The sequence below is a fragment of the Nothobranchius furzeri genome, chromosome 2, assembly GCF_043380555.1.
Source record: "Nothobranchius furzeri strain GRZ-AD chromosome 2, NfurGRZ-RIMD1, whole genome shotgun sequence".
Taxonomy (NCBI): domain Eukaryota; kingdom Metazoa; phylum Chordata; class Actinopteri; order Cyprinodontiformes; family Nothobranchiidae; genus Nothobranchius; species Nothobranchius furzeri.
Window position 1 is genome coordinate 44,769,253 of NC_091742.1, and position 9,745 is coordinate 44,778,997.

The 9,745-nt window shown below is 38.6% G+C and overlaps 1 long non-coding RNA gene across 1 annotated transcript; it reads left to right on the top strand.

Annotated features, from left to right (window-relative positions):
• The first annotated feature begins 2,165 nt into the window (after positions 1-2,165).
• Positions 2,166-3,322, top strand: LOC139066375 (uncharacterized). The gene is made up of 2 exons (XR_011519270.1): positions 2,166-2,346; positions 3,076-3,322. It is a non-coding gene; the product is annotated as an uncharacterized lncRNA (long non-coding RNA).
• The last annotated feature ends 6,423 nt before the right edge of the window (positions 3,323-9,745 follow it).

The following is a 9,745-nucleotide window of genomic DNA, read 5'->3' on the forward strand; positions in this document are numbered from 1 at the left end:
ATTATTATTAATTTTTATTTTTTTTATTTATGTTTTTTTGTCTTTTGGGTGAGTTATTTAGCTAGATCAAAGTAAAATGTAGAATGTAGTAGAGAGCAGATACGATGAATACAGAGAAAGCTTCTCAGAACTATATGTACTGATTGGTGACTTGGTTAAGTTGGATAGATCTTATGGCCACAAGGAAATTTGAACTTTGTTCAGGGAAACACTGCCCTGGAGAAGGGAAGAAGAAACTCAAATGCATCTCCATGTAAATGTTGTTGTTCTAATTCAAAAATAAAAAGTTCCAAATATATATATCTATATATATCTATATGTATCTATATCTATCTATCTATCTATCTATCTATCTATCTATCTCTCTCTCTCTCTCTCTCTCTCTCTCTCTCTCTCTCTCTCTATATATATATATATATATATATATATATATATATATATATATATATATATATAATAAAGACATTAAAGAACCGAACTTCATGAATGTTTTTTGTGACAAAGAAGTATCTGTTCCAATCACTCTATCAGAGAAAAATCAGAGTTTTAGAAATAACGGGACACTCAGTAGAGCCATTATATTATATTTTTTACAAGTGTATGTAAACTTCTGACCACAACTGTATGTATATATATATATATATATATATATATATATATATATATATATATATATATATATATATATATATGTATGTATATATATATATATATATATATATGTATATATATATATATATATATACTTATATATATATACATATATACTTATATATATATATATATATATACTTATATATATATACATATATACTTATATATATATACTTATATATTATATATAAGTCTATATATATATATATAGTTATATATTATATATAAGTATATATATATATATATATATATATATATATATATATATATATATATATATATTAAGTATACTTATACATTACTTGGTGAAATATACTTCTGATAGAGTCAAGTACAAGTATAGTCTAAATGTAAGTAAACTTTAATGTAAGTATGTATTAAAGTATACTTAGTAGTATTTAAAAAATTTACTCGGATAACTATACTTCTAATAAGTACATTGAAAGTAAACTTGGAAGTATACTGTATTCATTTTTAGTATACTTCAAGTATACTTCAGTGTACTTCTTTTTGGTAATGTATCAGGACTATGTCCCAGTCTTCTTGCTTTTGGGCAAATGGATAATTCAGTCCATTAAAATGTTGAAAAGTTGCCAAAAAAAAGTGTCCAAACCCCCACTCAGGAAGGGAAAAAATCCTTTGTCCTTTGAATAGTTTAGAGGTCTTAAATGATCCTACCACATCTTTGATGAAACAGGATATTATGAAAACGTCCTGCCATGGATGTGGCACCCATGAGTATTAATACCCCTCCAGTGGATCAAAGCAGTGCATCTGAGTCCTTAGATGTGTTGGCTTTCCAGGCAGGAAAAGGTGATTTAAACCTCAATCAACAAGCCTGCATAAAACATATGCAACAAAATTATAATAATGCTACTCTCTTTTTTCTGTTATCTTCCAAACTCACAAAATAACTATACTTGGAAAAGTAGATTTCATTAAGAAAAGAAATATAAAGGCAAAACAAATCACCTTATCTTCACAGGAAATTTGTGTACAATTCATTTTCTCAACAGTTTAACACATCTACTCACAGAAACTGAGCTAACAGCTAGCCGGGTGGCTTAAAAATGCGGCTACACGAGACCGTCACGAATGTTCAAAAACGTACATATATTTCACAGAACATAGCTTAGCATAGCTTACATCAACTTTTTTTTTTCAACTTTGTTTCACATCTACATATACATTCAGTTCATGAAACATTAGACTGACTCACCAAAGGGTTTCCTCTAGAGCTGAAACAACTAATCGATTTAATCGATTATAATCGATTATTAAAATAGTTAACAACTTTTTTAGTCATCGATTAGTTGTTTAATAATCATATTTTACCGCATAAAGTCTATTTTTTACCACAATCTGACATCGGTTACAAGCTGTTAAATTTGCCGCCAGTGTGTGGCAGTAATGAGCCACTGATCTACCAGTGGAGCCGTAGAAGAAGAAATGAGCCAATGGGTGCCCTCGGTTTTCATGACGTATCACGTTACTGACGCTCATCTTGCTGTGAGAAAATGGCGGAACAAGAGGAAATACGGAAGAAAAATAGAAGCGACAAAACTGAAGAGAAACCCCGGACAAAAACCTCACGAGTATGGGAGCACATTTGAGACGAAAGCATGTGGGGGCTGATGCAGCAGAGGAAGAGCACCGCGGTCAAGTGAGCCGTCATTTGGAAGAGCCAGCCCGGTAAGTAACAGAAAATAAACAAGCTGGACTTAGTGTTTTAGCTGAGTTCGTTATAGTGGATGTTAAACATGTTTTTTTGCCGCGTCAGTCTGCGGTGTTCTACTTCTGATTGACTAGATGCAATCGTGAATCTCCTCCGTGTTGTGTATCATGCGCTTGCCAAATTTAGCACGTCTGTTTATAAGAATGTTCTCGTTAAGAGAAAAACGGCACAAACCCATAACTATGTTCCTCATTCAAAAAAGGACAACTCCGCGGAGAAAAATATACAGACAAGCTGTGTCCAGGTGAATATAACGCGGCATAGTTGTACACTTTCAATTTTTAAATACAGGAGAAATTCAGAAAAAGTCATTTTTTTACTATTAAAAGGCTGTTTTACTATCTAACGCTGTAAAACGCCTCACAACACATTTTTATCATGTTTCTTAAACAGTATTACACAAAATAAACATTTTTCACATTTCTCTGGCTAATTTAAACACTCCCGACTCAAAGTAAAAACCTCATGAGCTTCTTACTTAGAGCTTTTTAATAGTAAAAATGTTTTACTTTTTTTCTGAATATCTCCTGTTGCGGGCTATTTTGTAGAACGTAACCCTCAAAATAAATGATCACTGTATATTGTTAATTAATTCAAATAATATAATATTGATTTAGTGTTGTAGTGTGTGTGCTGCTTTATTTTATATGTGTACTTATTTCAGTCTATTTGTGTTTCTTATGCAGAAAAAAACAAGCAACGATGGACAACTACATGGGGAAGAAGACACTCACCCCCCAGCAATTCATACCACTTACAAACTCTATTCTAAACATGCTGGTAAAAGACATGAGGCCACTATCCATGGTGGAAGGAGCAGGCTTCCAGCTAATGCTAAAAATTATTCTGGACTGATATTTTGCACTGTTTAGCTCATTTTATACTGCTGACTGTGTTCATGTGCAATAAAATAGATTGCAGTCAACTGCACAATTCTCTTATGTTTTTTTGTTCTTAACTGAAATGCATCCATCACTTGTATAGGTTAAATAGCTAAACAATAACAAACCGATTAATCGATTAATCGAAAAAATAATTGACAGATTAATCGATTATGAAAATAATCGTTAGTTGCAGCCCTAGTTTCCTCCAAAAACAAATCGAGGTCTACTTCTAACGGCTCCTCCTTCAGTAGCGAACACACTCTATAATCATAAAACACTTTTGTTTCAATAAAAACTCCTCACAAATAATCTTAAACCCTTCAGAAGTGATGAACCTTACATCCCTAGAAGTTTCCAGTCATCTATTACTTTGCTGATGGTGTCGGTACAGGATCTGCTCGGGTGCAGGATCGGCTCGGGATCCTTCGAACGCCGATGACGTCACATTACTGCAAATCTACTCGGCTTTCACACACACGTTTTGGAAAGACATCAGCAGTTTTTTTTAATAAATTCTTGTTTGCTGACACCTAAATGTTTTCTTTATAATTGTAATTTGTTAATAAAACACCATATTATCTTTGTTTTGTAAAGAATGTGAAACTGCATAAAACCAACATCGGACTGACAAACAATAGAACAGTTCTTATATCTGAAGCCACATCTGTTTGTGTTAATGTGGAGTTCATCTGTATATTTCCTTAGTTGTTATCTAAATACATTCTTTGACTCAAAATATTGCTTGGTGTCTTTCAATAAAGTTCTTATATTTTATTTTGCCCCATTTCATCACCATCAAGATGTTTTGAGGGTCACCGTTTATCATTTGCTTATATTTTACATTTCCTTTAGAAATTCAAACATATTTTCTCCAAAAACTGTTGATTTTTGGACTACAGGACTACAACCGCAAATTTGTTCTGACCAATCAAAATCATAACGTGATAACATCACTTCCGTAAGCTTCATGTTCAGCCAATCAACTACTTTGACGTCATCTGCAGTCGAAGGACCCCGAGCCGATCCTGTACAGACAACGGCAGTTAGCTGAACCTCTGCTCACCTGTTCAGCCTAAACCCAAAATTCCACTATCTCCGCTCCGCCTCTGCTTTCGGCTGCCGCTCGCTTCCGAACTCAAATTATACTGTACCCGCTCTACAACGGCTCCGCTCCGGTGCGCAGACCTGAGGTGCGCAAACAGGCATGCGCAGGATTTTCGATATCTTGCGATACAGTCCGAGCAATAAACGTGGAAATTAGATCCAAACACCCGTTGTGTGGAAGAAGCATCGGCATATAGTTGTTAAAAGTTGTTAAACCTGTGCATATGAAACAAAAAACGCCTTTTGTTTATCGATTTATTGTAAAATAACGGAAGTTGTGCTTGCTCCTTTTCCTGTTGGGCGGTTGTGATTTCTCTCCATTGACTGCGGAGGTGCTCCGGCGTCCGGCAAAAATAGAATTGATCCTATTTTTGCCGGATGGCGGAACGGCGTGCGCCGCACGGCCGCAGTAGTGGAGCAGCTGAGTTCAGGCAGAGTGTGAAGCGGCTGGGATGAGGATCAGCACCTCCAAATCTGAGACCATGGTTTTCGACCGGAAAAGGGTGGCTTGCCAACTCCGGGTCGGGGGAGAGGCCCTACCTCAAGTGGAGGAGTTTAAGTATCTCGGGGTCTTGTTCACGAGTGAGGGCACGAGGGATCGGGAGATCGACAGGCGGATTGGTTTGGCGTGTGCAGTGATGCGGACGCTGAGCTGATCTGTCGTGGTGAAGAGGGAGCTGAGCCAGAAAGCCAGGCTCTCGATTTACCGGTCGATCTACGTCCCAATCCTCACCTATGGTCATGAGCTTTGGGTAATGACCGAAAGAACAAGATCGCGGATACAAGCGGCCAAAATGAGTTTCCTCCGTAGGGTGGCCGGGCTCAGCCTTAGAGATAGGGTGAGGAGCTCGGACATTCGGGAGGGACTCGGAGTAGAACCGCTGCTCCTCCGGATCAAAAGGAGCCAGTTTAGGTGGTTTGGGCATCTGGTCAGGATGCCTCCTGGACGCCTCCCCGGGGAGGTGTTTCGGGCATGTCCTGCTGGCAGGAGGCCCCCGGGTCGACCCAGGACACGTTGGAGAGGTTACATCTCCAATCTGGTTCGGGAACGCCTTGGGGTCCTGCCAGAGGAGCTGGTGGAGGTGGCGGGGGAGAGGACGGTCTGGAGCTCCCTAGTTGGGATGCTGCCCCCGCGACCTGGACCCAGATAAGAGGAGGAAGATGACGACGATGGCAACGTAATAAAATCAGATATATTTTATTAATATTTTATTAATCAATTATTATCATCCTGAACTTGAGGTGTCCTTCTCCTGGGATGGAACAGCAGCAGATATGGATATGATCTTCCAGACATCATGGCTCCTTGATTAATCTGTGGATTTAAAAGTACTGTTTGACCCAGCTTGACCCAGCTGGGTAAATGTGACCTTTGTCACAAATTATAGGACCTTCCATGATGCTACAATAGCTTAACTCAAACCTAATTCTTTTACACCCAGAACTCAGCTTTCCCAGATACGGAAGTTCTGATAACATCGCATTCACACATAGGCACCACACACTACACCTACTCATCTAGATCCATCCACTCACAGTAAATTTTAGTTAACATGTCATGTTTTAATTGTTTGTGAATGAAATTCTTACTTTTACAAACCTGACTCTTTCCTGAATCAAAACAAAGTGTTTACAATCCCTGAATAAACAAACAATCCTAGAATCTTCTGATTAAACACGGTGAAGACCAAGCAGGTTTATATTCTATAATTATATAGAATATTTTTGGTGTGTATCACAGCTTATTGGTCATACGTAGAGGTAATATATATATATATATATATATATATATATGAGAGAGAGAGAGAGAGAGAGAGAGAGCTCTTAAAGCACTGAATTTCTCAAACCCCTACACCTTTAACTCTCTGCCCTGTTTTTCCTCCAAGAAGACAGAACTTTACTCTTAACTTTAATAAAATAATCATATTCTTGTTTATACAAAATGTAAAAAACAACATAAAATCAAACCAAAACCTAACCCCTAATTTACACTTTTACCACAACCAAATTGTCCTGTGATGTACAGGTGCTGGCCAGTAAATTAGAATATCATCAAAAGGTTGAAAATATTTCAGTAATTCCATTCAAAACGTGAAACTTGTACATTATATTCATGCAATGCACACAGACCAATGTATTTCCAATGTTCATTACATTTAAATTAGATATTCATAAGTGACAACTAATGAAAACTCCAAATTTGGTATCTCAAAAAATTAGAATATTCTGAAAAGGCTGAATATAGAAGACACCTGCTGCCACTCTAATCAGCTGATTTACTCAAAACACCTGCAAAGGCCTTTAAAAGGTCCCTCAGTCTTTGTTTGAAGGCACCACAATCATGGGGAAGACTTCTGACTTAACAGCTGTCCAAAAGACAATCATTGACACCTTGCACAAGGAGGGCAAGACACAAAAGGTGATTGCTAAAGAAGCTGGCTGTTCGCAGAGCTCTGTGTCCAAGCACATTAACAGACAGGCGAAGGGACGGAAAAAATGTGGTAGAAAAAAGTGTACAAGCTCTAGGGATAACCGCACCCTGCAGAGAATTGTGACGACAAACCCATTCAAAAATGTGGGGGAGATCCACAAAGAGTGGACTGCAGCTGGAGTCAGCGCTTCAAGAACCACCACGAGGAGACTCATGAAAGACATGGGATTCAGGTGTCGCATTCCGTGTGTCAAGCCACTCTTGAACAAGAAACAGCGCAAGAAGCGTCTCGCCTGGGCCAAGGACAAAAAGGACTGGACTGATGCTGAGTGGTCCAAAGTTATGTTTTCTGATGAAAGCAAGTTCTGCATTTCCTTTGGAAATCAAGGACCCAGAGTCTGGAGGAAGAGCGGAGAAGCACAGAATCCACGTTGCATGAGGTCCAGTGTAAAGTTTCCACCGTCAGTGATGGTGTGGGGTGCCATGTCATCTGCCGGTGTTGGCCCACTCTGTTTCCTGAGGTCCAGGGTCAATGCAGCCGTCTACCAGGAAGTTTTAGAGCACTTCATGCTTCCTGCTGCTGACCAACTTTATGGGGATGCAGACTTCACCTTTCAACAGGACTTGGCACCTGCACACAGTGCCAAAACCACCAGCACCTGGTTCAAGGACCATGGTATCCCTGTCCTTGATTGGCCAGCAAACTCGCCTGACCTTAACCCCATAGAAAATCTATGGGGTATTGTGAAGCGGAGGATGCAATACGCTAGACCCAACAATGCAGAGGAGCTGAAGACGACTATCAGAGCAACCTGGGCTCTCATAACACCTGAGCAGTGCCACAGACTGATCGAATCCATGCCACGCCGCATTACTGCAGTTATTGAGGCAAAAGGAGCCCCGACTAAGTATTGAGTGCTATACATGCACATTCTTTTCATGTTCATTCTTTTCAGTTGGCCAACATTAGAGAAACAAACATTTTTTCATTGGCCTTTAGAATATTCTAATTTTCTGAGATACCAGATTTGATGTTTTCATTGGTTGTCACCTATAAATATCAAAATTAAACGTAATAAACATCGGAAATACATTGGTCTGTGTGCATTGCATGAATATAATGTACAAGTTTCACGTTTTGAATGGAATTACTGAAATATTTTCAACCTTTTGATGATATTCTAATTTACTGGCCAGCACCTGTATTTCTTGCTCCTTTGGGCACAGCAATCTTCACCATAGACCTATGCTGTATCTGGCGCATGCTCGCTGGATCCTCCTCCAACACAAAGAATGGGAGCCCCTTTGGGCACAAAGGTATTGCGACAGCAAAACATGCGCAGAACACTGGCGCAGAAGACCGGCAGAGCACAGTCTCAGCTCAGGTTCACCATCCTGTGTAATTGTAGAGCAGCTGAGTACACCTCATGGAGTTTTTTATTAGGAAGAACTGGAAAATGACGGAATGTGGCGTCAGAGATATTTAAACACTCCCCAGCAAGTAAAAAAGTGGATTTTTGTACTATAACACAGATTATTCAGACCATAAACCAACTGAATTTACACTTTTGACTTCATGAAACTGTTCGTTTTGCTTCTGAGTTTGCATATATGTCTCTGTTGTAATTGTCTCGGAGCTGTTTTATAATCATTACTATGAAGTGAAGTTGCTATTTGCTTTCTTTAGTTTTTTTTTTTTGTATTTGTTCTATTTTGGTGTGTTTTGGGTTGTTTATTGGGGTTCGATTGCAGGGATGGGTTGGTAATAGGGTTGTTAGTCTCTTGTTTAATGTGTTGATGGTGATATTTTTGGTGGCTGTAATTTTGCACTGTGAGCAGAGGCGGTTTTACCATTAGGCATAGGTCGGAGGCCTCTTGGGGCCCCCTTGTGTTGGGGGGCCCATAGCCCTGACCACCGGCACCCCTCTGTTAATGCCACAATATTCTTATTACCAACCTGTCGCAGCAGACGGGATTGGACATGCACACATCTCATTACCATCATTCCTGAACCGCTCAAGATATCATTAAAATTCCAAAAGTGCTGAAAAGATTAAAAATGGGGCTTTTCGTGCATTTACAATACATTATGGTAGCCACCGGGATTCCCTGTCTTGAGCGCAATCAATCACAACACAGATTCAGAGACGTGCTGAGTTTGTCATCCAAAATGCTCCGTTTTATAACTTTTGAATGGCTGATCAGATTCAAATCACAGTTATAGAAATATCGCTACGAGGGTAAATCCTGTTGTACAGCCTGATTGAAACGGAGCGCAGTGCCGCAGTGAAAGCGGATAACGGAAGGGGGAAGCTAATTAGCATAAAAAGCTGGCATGAAATTTTGGAAATGCCTCAAAGAAAATCAACACGATTGATTAGGTGTCCCAGAAGGCTTATATCTGAAGACAGTGACCACGAAAGAAGGACAGATCTCCGGTGACCCAGGGTATGAATGTTTGTTCAGTCTAAATATTTTATTTTTTTTATTTGAACAACCCTCAACTATTTGCTAATTGTAAGATTAAGCTTCATTCCAGCATTATTTATCTTTTTACCATAAATAATTATTTTTGCTAAAACAAATGTTTTTGGTATAGCAGTGCACGGTGTGCCAGAGAAGCACCCCATGGCGGTGTGAGGTGTGCAGGACTCTGCCTGCAGCTGGAGAGAAACTGCTTCAAGGTCTACCACATCAAATAAAAACGTCTGAAAGTTTACAAAATAAATGGTCTTAAAAACTGCTAAAAGACACCAAGGTTCAAACTTTTTAAAGAATAGATGCATTACAGTTCAAAGTTTAAATTGTTTGCCCAGTCATTTTGAAGTTCCTGTTCAGTAATAAATGTAAAAAAATTCAAATCCGTTTTTTGCTTTTTTCACTTTTAAGCTGATTTTTTAATGGCTTTAATAGAAATAAATTCAAAATACAAACCAT